Source organism: Triticum aestivum, chromosome 4B, assembly GCF_018294505.1.
Source record: "Triticum aestivum cultivar Chinese Spring chromosome 4B, IWGSC CS RefSeq v2.1, whole genome shotgun sequence".
Classification (NCBI taxonomy): Eukaryota; Viridiplantae; Streptophyta; class Magnoliopsida; order Poales; family Poaceae; genus Triticum; species Triticum aestivum.
In genome coordinates, this window is record NC_057804.1 from 544,695,996 (window position 1) to 544,710,573 (window position 14,578).

The following is a 14,578-nucleotide window of genomic DNA, read 5'->3' on the forward strand; positions in this document are numbered from 1 at the left end:
CCGGTAATCACCACGTCATCGGTCGTGCCATCAACAATCTTGTCTGTGTTGGATGGTTCAGCAGAGGCTTTTGCTGGGCTTGGTGGATCGGCGGCTGGGCTTGGTGGATCGGCAGCTGGGCTTGGCGGATCAGCATGATGACTAGTTGGATGAACTTCTGGTGGATCAACATAAGTGTCCTGACCTTGTGGCACCGGATCATCCAGAGCAATATCAGCGTCTCGATCAGCAGCTTCTGAGGTCCTCTACGGTTCAATAGCCGGGTTATCGTCAGTTGGAGTTGTCAGCTTGGCCTTTTTACTAAGTCGGGCTTTGGCCCTAAAAAGAACAAATGCAAAGGTCAGTACAATAAAGCGATGTAAGTCATAAAAAAACAAGTCTGCTATACTTACCCAGGAACGGTCTTGAGGGGAGGCATCTGTGTGGTTGATGAATCGCCAGAGGATGAATTGGAGGTTCCCTGATAATTCTAATCAGACGTATTAAGAGGATATCTGAAATAACCCGCCTTGGGATAAAGTGTATCAAAAGAACAAGAGACCTCTTGGCGGCACTTCCGAACCGGGGAATAGGGTAAACCGGAAGATGTCACTACTTGACCACTGTGCCGGGTTGTGTGACGAACTTCATGCTGCTGTGTCTTCAAACAAAAGTGTGGATCCAAATGAGCAAGAGGATGTGAACATTTTACTTTCCAGACTGCTCAACGAAGTTTTGGTACTGGCACAAGATCTGAATCGGAGGATAGAACAATTACCTCTGCTTCACCAGCGTGGCTAGCTTCCGCATCATCCTGGTAATAGTCATTGTCAATGAGGTGTATGAAAAAAGAACCAAGATAATCAAGCTCTAACTCTGATTCTGGATTATCAAGTTCTTTATGAGGCAGTTCAGCAGCCTCGGCGGTTTTCTTCTTTGCTGGCCATTTGGTAGCCTTACTCTTGGCGCGAGGAGCTCTTGCCGGTTTATCCTGTGCTTTCTTCTTCCAGAACGGATCATCGCCCTGTGCAGATGGAGAAGAAATTATAGAGGAATAACTAAGGAGGAAAGGGTTAAAACATAATAAGAAAGTTCTTACAGCTGGCGGTTTGTTGGATGCATAGAAGGGACTGAGCCCTACTCTACTGCATACTTCCACCGGTTCATGAAGCATTTTCTTAACAGCTTCATTAATTTCATCATCTATCAGTTGAATATCAATATGACATTGAGGATCTTTCAAATTCCCCGTGTATTCACACATTAAACCGGGGCGTTGGCTTAAAGGCAGAACGCTCCAAGATATCCAGCAGTGGATGAAATCAACGCCTGTTAAACCGTTTGCCATGAGGGCTCTGAGCTTTGAAAGCTGTGGTGCATAGGTGGATCGTTCCTTGGCAGTCAATCTCTGAGGAAATGGATGAGTTTTGGTAAGCCGATATGCGCGATAACCCGGTAGAGGATTTTCAGTGTCTGGAGCTATATTGCGGCAGGAAAACCAAGTTTGGTTCCAGTCCTTGGAGTGGCTATGATGTTTAGCGTGAGGGAAGCCAACATTCTTTCTCTTCTGGATTGAAACGCCCTCAAGTTCAGTATTGGGCCCGTCCGTAAATTCAGTGCGGCAGTTTAAGTAGAAGAAGTCCCAGAATAATTCTACAGTGGGTTCCTCTTGCAGATAAACTTCGCAGAATACTTGAAAGTTACATATATTGGACACAGAGTTCGGTCCAATATCTTGCGGGTGGAGCTGGAAGCTGGCAAGTACATCATGAAAGAATTTTGATCCGGGTGGGCTGAACCCCCGATTCAGATGATCAGTAAAAACAACTACTTCTCCAATGGATGGTTTCCTTCTTCGCTAAAGCGCCAGTCACAATGTACCCAGTCAACTATTCTTCCGTAACTCAGGAAGGGACCCAATTGCAAGCATAAAACGTCTTGGCCATTTGAACAGGAAGCTGGAAAAAAGGACCAAGGCCGGTTTAAAGCAGACAATCCAGTTTAAAGACATGAAGCAAATTGAAACCCATACTCACAATAACCCGGAACTTTATATCAAGGATGCATTGGCGGTTTATAAAGAGGGCTAATGGTACCTGACGGGTTATCATTTTCTAAAAAGTACAAACCGCCTATAATAGTGCGGAAGTGACATATCTGAATAATTCCTAAGTGTTGCACAAACAGGTTTTACAAGTTGGTGTGATAATTTCGGATCTACCGCAGTTCTACAAAAGGGGATAAATTTTAAACCTAAAGGTCACGACAGCAGAAGAACACATATGCTTGGACGGGATCTCATGCAGTAAAAAGTAGTTTCTGAGGGTGACTAGGGGCACTGAACTATTACCGCTCACCTTTACTACCAGTTTTAGATCAAACTATGAGATCCAGGAGAGAAAAAGGACGAACAATGAAGAACACCAACGGACAGGGAACCCTAATGCAGATCTAATATTTGGAAAGAAGAGTACTTACTAATGCTGTGGGGCAGCGAAGGTGCGTCGCAGTTTATCTGGTCAAGAATAGGTTGATGCAGCGGGCTTGTTGGTGCAAACGTGAAGGTCAACGGCGGTGGAGCTCGGGCTCTTCAGTGTCGAGAGGAGGAAGAAGAGATGAAGAGGCAAGGGGGAGAATGGAAAGGACCCCCGGTCTTATTTATAAAGGCAAAGGGATAAGTGACAGGCGCGAGAATCAAGGAGCCAAAAATTGGATATCTGACACAGCTGTCGCTTCGGTTTTCGGAGGGTCATTAATGAAAAAGAAGTATTTGCAGGTTTTTATACAGAGATGATGTCATGATGATCCATTGCAGTCTTAGAACGTCATGGTGGTTTATCAAGTTTATATGGAGGATATTTCATGGCGGATTACTAGGATCATACGAGGGTGTTCAAGGAGTTTTTCTAAGTGTTGAAGATTGACATGAACAGGTTCAAATCAATCTGGGGCCTAATGTTGGGGATATAATTATTGAGTGAAAACCGCCCAGGAGGGGTCGGTTTATGCTCATCCATATTGAAGCCCATGAAGACAAGGAGTATGGCGCTCTACCATTGAAGCTTAGAGGCCCGGAACCCAAAGGCAGTTTAGAGCCCATAAACGTAAACCGTCATGAGATGTGTAAACTTGTGTTGTAAGTTAGGGAAGGTAGAAACCGAGCTAGACACGTGTATGAGCAGGCCTCGGTGTTCTGTAAACCGCTGGGCGTCAACCTGTGTATATAAAGGGATGACCCGGCGGCGGTTCAGGGACAAGAAACAACAACTCGAGAGATAGGTAAAGCGGATTCGCTCCCTGCTCATCGAGACCCCATCAATTCCACCACAACTGGATCGTAGGCTTTTACCTTCACCGAAGGGGCCGAACCAGTATAAACTCCTCATGTCCTTTGTCCGGTTTAACCCCTTTTTGCTAATCTCGTTGCGATGGCTCCACGACTAAGTCCTCTCACTAGGACATCTGACGTGTTAATTCCACGACAGTTGGGGTTAGATTAGGTGAAGCTGGTTCTTTGTCCATCGCAGTAGGGGTACAATCTGCGAGAGTCTGGGTTATGTGTGCTAGGGCTGGTTCCCGTGATGTACAACCGGGGTGCTATGTCCTCCAAGAGGTAGCACTGTTTTATTTGAAGATCGTGTTTTTACTCTGCTAGATACTCCCATCACCCGCTCCAATTCAAATGGCTGATAAATAGGAAACATAGTTGAATGTATATACACTGTATGAGAGACAGATGCAATAGATAGTGTGGAAAAAAGAGGGCATGAAATAGTTGACATGTAATTGTTTAACTAAAAAGGATAGCATGACATAATTCACATATATGATGTCTATCTAAACTGGATAGCATAGCAAGACATAATTCAAAGATATGATGACTAACTAAAAAAGATGGCATGAGATAATTATATGATGTCTTTAGTAATTAGGTTTACATGACATGATTCACGTACATGTTATCTAAGTAATCAGGATCACATGATTTAATTCACATATGTGATTTATATGCTAAGCAGAGGGCATTCACATATATGATGTCTGAACTAAGAACAGGGTGTTGAATATTGTGTATATGATGTCTAAACTATGCAATGCAAGACACCATATGCATGATATGAGCAGCATAACCATGCCAAGTTAGAGGGTACACCTCGGTGGGGGAATAGGACTGGTTATCTGTCTCTAAATCCATCTCTAAGGAGCTATCGGGACCCAGCAAGAGATCTGCTTCGATAGGTAGCACTGTCTGCTCTGAAGACCTTCTTTTCACTCAAGATTTTTCCATCACTCACTCAAATGGCTGATTCATAGGAAGAATAGTTTAATGTACAAACATTATCGACAAATGGAAATGTAATGAAGAAAAGGATGGGCAAGATATCATTCAAATATATGATGCCTGGTTAAACAGGATGCCATTGCATATTTCACATAAATTATGGCTGGCTAAAAGAGATGAGACTGCATAATTCCCATATATGATATAGAAACTAAACATGTGGCATTATAGAACATGTCTAAACTAAGCAGATGACATATATGATGTCAGAAGTAGGCACTACAAGGCAAAATATGCATGATATGACTAACACCATCATGCCAAGTTAGAGCAAACACCTTGGGGGGGGGGTAAATAGGAGTTGTCATCTGCATCTGAATCCGCCTCAGAACAGATATCTTCCTATGGATTACAATCTAGGGAGGGGGAGGGTTTGCCATTAAACCCACCATGGAGCGATGTCTGCATGACATTGTATTGCCGCGCAAAACTCTTCTCTTTTTCTCTACATGTTCAGCATGATTGTGTAAAATATCTGACATGCATATGAAAAAAAATATAGTGAGATTATGTAAGGAGAGCGTGTAGAAATCTAGAGTGATGGTAAAAACAGTGGATGGATCCAAAAATAATGATAGCAGGCTGATGATAGCTTTAATTTAATAAAAAGACAGATGATGATTTCTTTACTATTTCTTTCCCACCCAATATGAACAACATATGCAGATATACTATTCATTGTTGCCTCGATATGTGCCAGATAATAGATAAAGATACTATTCATTGCTTCCTCGATATGTGCCCCACAACTAATTTTAAAACTCAAGTTTGAACATTAATTTGGACCTGACTTGGAGTCTAAGAGGTGAACATGATGATAAAGTAGCAGTTAATATTAATCAATGCATAATATAAGAAAAAAAAGAGTGCGACCTCTCTTGTGGACCCATGTACTCCTCAGGTTCATCTGCTGAGTCGATGATGGTGATGCCATTGCGGTGGGTGCCGACGGCAGGGAAGGAGATCTGAGGCGACGAAAGACGGCCAGGAATCGTGATGTCTGGTTTGGTGGATGCTTCTGTCGATGGAGCAGCTCAGGTGAGGTGGATGACGTCGCGGCAGGAGCAGGACAAACCACACAAAGATTTCTTCGACACCTATGTGTAACTGAAGTAATTTTGTAAGGGCTCCTTTGGCTTACAGGATTCTAAAAACGCAGGGATATGAAAAACATCAGAATAAGATAGGAATGCGCGTGGGAAATAGAGCATTTGTAAACACAGGATTTCTGTCAACTTGGGTGTTTGGTTGACAGGAATTGGAAGAGCAGAGGAATGCAAAGAAACATGGCCAAATTAAAGTGAAACCATATGAAAGCGTGTACACAGTTAGAATGTTATTCTGCCACTAATGCACTTGCACTAAAAAAATACACTTCCGTGATGATACGTGCTTGTCACAGTAGGTCACATTTTTGTCATGCATGTGCATCCATGACGATTTTATGACAGAATCAAGATAGTCATATCTGTGCTATCGTAGAAGTGTTCCATGACATTACCAAAATTATCATCACGGAAGTGTCCACTTCCATGACGATAAATCGCGCGTCACAGAAGTGCTTTCTTCAAGGGTGACTGTCGGTGTCAAAACCGGCGGATCTCGGGTAGGGGGTCCCGAACTGTGCGTCTAGGCGGATGGTAACAGGAGACAAGGGACACGATGTTTTTACCCAGGTTCAGGCCCTCTCGAAGGAGGTAAAACCCTACTCCTGGTTGATTAATATTGATGATATGGGTAGTACAAGAGTTGATCTACCACGAGATCAGAGAGGCTAAACCCTATAATCTAGCTTATGGTATGATTATTGTTCGTCCTACGGACTAAAACTCTCCGGTTTATATAGACACCGGAGAGGGCTAGGGTTACACAGAGTCGGTTACAATGGGAGGAGATCTTCATATCGAATCGCCAAGCTTGCCTTCCACGCCAGGAAAGTCCTATCCGGACACGAGACGAAGTCTTCAATCTTGTATCTTCATAGTCCGGGAGTCCGGCCAAAGGTCATAGTCCGGCCATCCGGACACCCCCTAATCTAGGACTCCCTCAGTAGCCCCTGAACCAGGCTTCAATGATGACGAGTCCGACGCGCAAATTGTCTTTGGCATTGCAAGGCGGGTTCCTCCTCCGAATACTTCATAGAAGACGTTGAACACAAGGATAGTGTCCGGCTCTGCAAAATAAGTTCCACATACCACCGTAGAGAGAATAATATCTGCACAAATCTAATCTGCTGACGTATTCCGCAGTGTGACATCACGCCACGGCCAAGCCTTTATTCGAATCGTTTTACTGTCCCACCTCAGCGTGTTCAGCAAGGCGGTTTCCTTGGCACGTCTTGTCAAAGCAGAGATCATGTCCCCTTATTCCGGGATTCTCATCAATACGGGCGTGGGTAACCCAACCGTGCCTTTGGTATGACTCCCTAATTAAAAGCGAGTCCCAAACGGTTACGGGGAGGGCTCTTGGTATTCAACCCCTTTATAAAGAGACCAAGGCTCGACTCCCTTCTTTTCAATCCAATCGAATCCACCCCTCACCTCGAGTTCCAACATCCAAAGCTCTAGTTTTAGGCGCTTCGGACCTTCGACGATGTCCGGCTCCGACCTTCAAGGACGGTGGATGCCTTCCTCCGTTACGGAAGAAGACGTGCAAAAGCTGAGAGATGCCAGGTATCTAACCGGCAAAATCTTGCATAGGCTGCCTGCTCAAGGGCAGGCCATTCCCACTCCCCAGCCCGGTGAGAGCGTGGTGTTCACATCTCACTTCCTTCGGGGGCTAGGCTTCCCGATTGATCCCTTCGTGAGGGGGCTTATGTTTTATTACGGGCTGGAATTCCACGACTTAGCTCCGGAGTCCATCCTCCAAATCTCATCATTCATTGTCGTGTGTGAGGCTTTCCTCCATATTACTCCTCACTTAGGATTGTGGCTTAGAACCTTCAAGGTGGAACCGAAGATAATCGAGGGGCAGCACGCTGAGTGCGGAGGAGCTATCGTAAGCAAGAAGACCGACGCTCCGTGGCCCGAGGGCTCTTTCCAAGAGGAGTTCGGCTTATGGCAACGGGACTGGTTTCACATCACAGCCCCCAGGGGCACCACATGGGTGGCGCCACCTGCTTTTCGCTCGGGTCCCCAACCACGGCTAGCGTCATGGGTTAATGAAGGGCTTATCTGGGGGCCGTCCAAAGACGTGCCCCTACTGTAGGACCGCATTCGAGATCTCCTAGAAAGAGATATTAACTTGACCGTAGTGGCGCAAGTTATGCTGATTCGCCGCCTGCTGCCCTACAAACGTCGCCCTCTCCGCCTGTGGGAATTTAATCCGGAGGGACCGCGAGTCCTCCAACATTTTATGGGTGCGACTCCCGTGGAGATGTACAAATTGTTCTTCGGATCATAAGCAAGGTGTCCGGACTTGTCCGAGGATGCAGGTCTGAGCTGCAATCGCCCGGATGCTCAAGTAAGTAGCCCCGTATTTGGACACGCCATCCATATTTTCATCATAAAATTGCCCTTTAATAGAGCTATCCTTTGAACAGGAGTAGATAGTGAAGGCTAAGCTTATCAGGTGTCCAGCCCCCCTGCCTGAGATCGTGCCGGATCCCGTGTTAACCAGGATGCTGGAGATTATGCTTTCGGTAGAGGGCGAAGAGGGGAACCAAGGAGCTACCGCCTCCGCGAAGGAGGCTCTCAGGAAGGGAGGAATCGAGAATTCCCCCAACCCGGGAAAGAAAAGGACTGCCTCTGAAGACCCGGAGGGGATGGCCTCTAAACGGGGGAAGAAATCTTCGCCAGAGGATCCGGCGCCGTAGAATGCCCCGGCCGCATTGCGCCCTCAAGGGGATCATCTCTCCTCCGAGCCATAAGTAAAGAGAGGGGTTCCAAAATGAGTGACATCCCTGTTTTATTTCTGAGGAAGATAACCGAAATATTACCTTGCAGTTCGGATCTCAGCCCTTCTCAGCAGAGCTCATCTTCAGGGGATCTTCGTCCGGAGATGATGGAGAGCGAAACGCCTCCCCTAGCTGCACCATCTTACGAGGCAGGCGACCCTGAAGTGTCGTCCCGGAGGGTTTTTCGAAGTCCGGACCCTGAAAAGGGTCGTCAGGCTAGTCCGGCACCCTCTAGTGCGCGGTCGGAGGGGCTGAGGGATCTGCTCGGGCGAGCGTCCATCTCAGAAGAACACCGTATGTTGATGAACACAGTGATAGGAAGGATTTCATCTGCGGAAAGCGGATTGTACGAGGCCGCCAAGAGTTTACTGACAGGCTTTGAGGTACGTGAAAAGGTGTACCTTTTGGTAGAGCCGCATATATAAAATGTGCGCTGTATAAATAGTAGCCCTTGAGACTCTGTGTGTCATCAAAAGTGATGGCGCACAGAGGATCATAACCCCAGGTGTAATATGTCACCTTTTTATGAAGGTGGCGAGGCGTTCGGTGGCTAGCCGGACTGATGAATCTGCCGAGCTAAAGCGGCAACTTGACGTGGCGGATGCGGACATCGCGCTTGTAAATAAGCGGCTAGACGAGGCACAAGGTATGCTCCAAAGACATCTGATAAGAGGAGTTTGATGCTCGTGCCTTATAAGATATGTGCTTAATGTAGACGGTGCTGCTCTCGTGGAGAACCTTCGGGCGGAACTTGCCCGAGCCAAGGAGCAAGCAAGGAAAAGTGATGCGGCTGCTGTTAAGGCGGCTGAAGAGCTAAAAGCTGAACAGGCTGCTCACTGCCAGAGCAAGAAAGTAATTGCCGAGATGGCTATAAAATTGAAGGATGCTGCCGACTGCTGTAAATTTCTCAAACAAGAAGATAGGGCGGCTCAGAAGGACCTTGAGAAGATCACTGCCGAGGCCAAGGATACTCGCTCTGCAATGAGAGCTATGAAGGAGGAGCTACGTCAGGCTGGAGATATCACGGCTGGAAAGCCCTATATGCTACGGATGAAGTTCGGGGATCCTAAGTATGCTCCGTTAGACCGGCAGTGGAGTGCGGAAAACACTTATCTGGATTTGGCAGCGAGTGTGGCAGATGCAAGCGAACACTTTCGAGGTCGAGGTGAGCATGAATTGGAAGAACTTTTTTGGTCGCATTTCCACAATCCAGAACGCCCACTTTCGGTATCCGACCGTTTGGCCGCCTGGGCGGAGCTGAACAGGTTATCCGGACTCGCCATGAGGTATGTTGCGAGTCATTTGTGGCCGGAAGAGCCAGAGCCGAAGAGCTATTTTAGCTTGGTGGAGCAGTTCCTTGGTTCGGTGCCGCATGTTGATGCAATGAATTGGTCGGCGTGCATAGAGGGTGCACAAATGGCTCTTGCCCGTGTCAAAACATACTGGGTGGATATGAAGGCCAGTGTTGTTGCATCCCGGGATTCGGACGAAAGCCGAGTACCTGCCAAGCACTACTTCGAGGAAGTTCTTCCGGGCGCTCGTTTAATAGAAGCGCAGTGCTTGAAGGATGTTGTGTTCGAATAGCATGTGCTATTGTAAAAGGAATATTTTGATAGAATATAAAAGTTTTTTATACTTGTTCTTGCAAGAATTATAATACCTCCTGTGCGGCCGTTAATGTATATGTGTATATAACCTAAAAGATGGCAGTTGTTGGATTCATCCCCCACGCATATAATGCGGGGGTGTTCGCAAAAAGGCGCCTTTTCACACTTAATCCAACGTCTTGGTCCTACAAAGGAGGTGATAGCGTAGCGAACTAGGCAACCGGACTATACTGCTTTATCACTTTCACTTAGCCATAGGAGTTTGACAGTGGGGCTACTTAATAGCCCCTAGGGGCACCGCACTCGCCCGAATTTGGGGCACGTGTGTGCCTGATCGAGAAGCGGCCCTTCGTTAATGCGGAGGAATCCTAAAGATTCCGAGAGTCATCGAGTGGTTGACCAGTCTCTCGCTATATCATGACAGTCAGTTTTCGGCTTTCTCTACTGAGGTGCTCGCCTGGCCGAACCGGGGCACAATCGCAGTAGTTCTCCTGGTGGCGCCTTAGCCGATAGAGCGGAACGTAAGGCAGCAAAACACAGGAGCCAGGCAAACCCAACATTTGACCAAAGACATGATTCGGAGCTGATGCATATAAGGCCAAACTCGCGACGCCGAACACTCCCTAAGGTATTCGGTCTTTACGAAGACGGGCCGAACCAAAGCCCTTAGTAAAAAAGCCCCTGGTGTCCAGGTACGCGCAAGATTCTGACGTGGCCACATGCCAAGACGCCAGCCTCCTCCTCGGTTATAGCGAAAACCGGGGGATGTTATCAACAAGAGACAGTAAAAAAGGTTTACGCAGGGTCTTAATCTGAAAAGAATCCTTAAAACGGGTCCCTACTGCATGTCTGCGCCTGTGTCTCCGTTGTTCCGTATCCTGGACGGACGTAGCACGGTGTTCGTCTGCGAAAGAGAGGAACTTAGTAAAAAATAATCGTGTGATAAATCTATATTAAAATAAACAAAATATAGTATAGAGACATGAGCAAGATTGAGCCATATTGTCTCCTGGTGTAAACACGTGGAGCCCCTTGTACAGGGTTATGCGGCTATTAAGCCTTTGTATGTTTACGCCGGACACGTCGAGCCGTGTCCGGGATAGTAGGGCTGGATTAGTGTGCGGCTGTCCAGGCGGCCGCACCATTACCCGTACTTTGGGGATCAATTGATATTTCCCTTTAATGAGATGATGCCTCGTGGACCGGGCATTTTGAGTGTAAGGGATGCATAATGCGGTATTGCGTTAAAGCGGGCGAAAGCTTCACGTCCCAGTAGCGCTTGATAGCGACTTATGAATGGGGCGATGTGGAAGATTAGGTTTTCGCTTCGGAAGTTGTCGGGTGAGCCGAACGTGACTTGTAACGAAAGGGAACCCATACTTTGGGTATCTGGGCCCGACATGACTCCTTGAAAGGAAGTGTTGCCATGGCGAATTATTGCTGGGTTGACCCCCAGTTTGCGGATTGTGTCCTGATATATCAGGTTTAGGTCACTGCCGCCGTCCATAAGGACTTGTGTAAATTGGAGTCCGTCAATAATCGGATCCAAGACCAAGGCAGCCCATCCTGCGTTCTGGACCCCTCTGGAGTAATCCTGATGATCGAAGGTGATTGGTTGTAACAACCAGTGGCGGTGCTCCTCTAGGGCGGGCCGTATGGCGCGTATCATCATAAGCGCCATTTTGTTTTTCCCTTTTGTCATCTGAAGTGAATTTACTGTTTTGACTTCTTGTGGGAACTTCTTTTGTTCTCCAGTGTTCTGCTTGTGGGGTGCGTCGTCATCCTCGCTTGGTGTGTCGAGCCCCTTGTGTTCGGCGTTGAGTTTGCCGGACTGCTTGAAGACCCAACAATTTCTGTGTGTGTGGTTTGCAGGTCTCCCGGGAGTACTGTGGATTTGACATAGTCATACCTGTGCTGTCGTAGAAGTGTTCCATGACATTACCAAAATTATCATCACGGAAGTGTCCACTTCCATGACGATAAATCGTGCGTCACAGAAGTGCTTTCGTCAAGGGTGACCGACACGTGGCATCCACCGTAACGGAACGCCGTTAAGCTATCGGGTCGGGTTTTGGATCCGATAACCCGTTAACAGCCCCGACCAATGGGAAATTTCCACGTGTAAAATTCTTATTGGCCGGACGAAACACGTGTCAGGTCATCAGTGGGTCAGATAGGCGCCTATGATATGTCGACACGTCCCACGACCCACCATTGGCCCATTTAGCTTACAAAGCCGGCCCGTTTGACTTGGTCAAAAATTAACGGGCTGGTCCATGAAAAGCCTGTTAACGGTCTTCACAAATAGCCCATTTTACGGCCCATTAACTCACGACCTGTTAGGCCCTAAAGGAAATCGGCCCAACAACGTGATGTGGGCCATCGAATATATAGCCCATTTCACTTCCGGCCCATGTATGGCCCACGACATCTTTCGGCCCATATGAGGCCTTCGTATCTTTCGGCCCTTTACAGGCCCACGGTGACTCTAGCCCATAATGAACAGTAATTTTCTTTATACCCGTTAATAGCCCATGATTTACATGGGCCGTTTCGAGCCCGTGTTAGCTTTTGGCCTGTTGGAGGCCCATGCGTTCTTGGGCTCCCTTTCGGCCCTCGATTACTTTCGGCCCGTTACTGGCCTGTTCCCCTAATGGGCCAAATTCGGCCCATGGCAAGAGTCGGCCCGTTACTGGCTTGTACCCTTATTGGGCCAAATTCGGCCCATGGCAAGAGTTGGCCCGTTACTGGCCTGTTACCCTAATGGGCCAAATTTGGCCCATGGCAAGAGTCGACCCGTTTCTGGCCTGTTAACCCATTGCGCCATTTCCAGCCCGTCCTATATTCTGGCCCATTAACAACCCATTATGCCTGTGACAGAATTAAGCCTTTGCTGTCCTACGGCTTGTTAACGGCCCGTTACCGTGCTGGGCCGATACCAATTACGCCCGATTACGGCCCATGTAGACCCATTTATCTGACGGCCCGAGGCGCACCTATTACAGGCCCATTTATCGATGGCCCGAGGCCCACCAATTACAGGCCCATTTATCGACGGCCCGTAGGAGACCCATGGATCCTACGACCCGTATATGGCCCATGGTAGTTGCGGCCACTAGCAAACCAGGGAAAAGTAAGACTAGGTAATAAATAAGGCCGAAACTAACGCTAGGATATTAAGGCGATTGCACAGATTACATCCACTCGGCATCAATGATCGCCACCAGTGCAAATATAGGGAACACCCTACACTATACAAAAATGGCTTGCTATTTTCTTCAGCCGGTGGCTGCACGTTAAGAATAAATTTTGTATCACACCAAAAAAAAATTACAACTATATAACAAAAGGAAGGTTGGCATAAAACTTAACAGTCTAGCAGATAAATGCACCACCAGAAGTTCAGAAGCTCGGTTCATTTGACCCGACTGTTACGTTTTCATGCTTTATTGTCCGATGGAGCACCATAACCCTTGCCTTCATTTCCCCTAGGCTCCTGAACAACATAGCAAATGTCTGATAGTCTGGTTTCAAAACCATGCATATCTTGACGACATTGAGCAATGTTTCTCCTTGTTTCACGAAGGGTCTCTGTTAGGGAATGGACTTGTGTCTGGAGCGCAGATACAACATTGCTTTGAGCTTGCATATCTTGATCATGAGGCAGTTTGGACGATATTGCCTTAACAACCAACCCAGTATTACACATGAACGTGCTTTTGGCACTGTTAGTGGACAGGTACTAACCCACTGCAGCAAGAGGTGACATTGCGGTTATAGTTGCCTCGCCGCCTTCAGAAGGTGGCGGTTCCACCATTTTTTCCATAGCTCGCTGAAAAGTTGAGGTTTTACATTAGTAGTACCAGAACAGAAGATATTAAGGAGGCTGCAAAACCAAACAAAATAGCTTTGGTCTATATACAAAACTATTCTGGTGAACCCATGTAAAATATTAGTTGTATTTTATTGCAAAGTACATAATAAAACCAGGTTCCAGACATATGACCATGTACCATAGCTAATGTATTGTCTATTTCTTCACATTGTATTGAGGGCTAAGGATAAAGAGACGAAGTTTACAATATGGTAAGCATAGTATGCCATCATTCATATCACAAAATAACTGAGAACAGACAAACAGGCAATTGTAACGTTGTGTGGGCAAGTCTAGCACGGAACTAGATTACGGGTCAAGATCAAAGGAACATCACTCCTCTCTTTTAAACCTTGTAAGGTGCAATGATACGCTAAGACAATTGTGTATAAAATTGAAAAGAGTAATAGACATTGGCTGCAAACCATGCAGTTCAAGGCACAAGTCAGAGTAAGTAGTAGTTAAAAGGCATGAGGATTAAGGACCTACAACAACGGCTTTGACTGGTGTAGTCATGCCCTTCTTCTTGCTGGTGTGACAGTCCTTGAAGATTTCCACAGCATTTGGTTCAGGTACTTTTTGGTCCTTGCGGGCTTTCCTCTGCATTTCGAATAAGTCAATATAGATCTGATAATATGGTACAACAAAAAGAGTGAAACAACAGCTAATTACAAGAGCCTCGCAGTGTGCAATATAGCTACGAGATCCTGTCGTCTGTTGGAATTTCACTTTCGTACGATTGGCCTTGTTCTTTGAACAGTTCACCTACAAGAAGATAGATTTGTGTGGCACATGTGTAAATAGGACTTCAACATGTGATCTGATCACATATATATAGTGTACCTGATACTTTGGATCAGACCAGTGTTTAACAAGGCTCC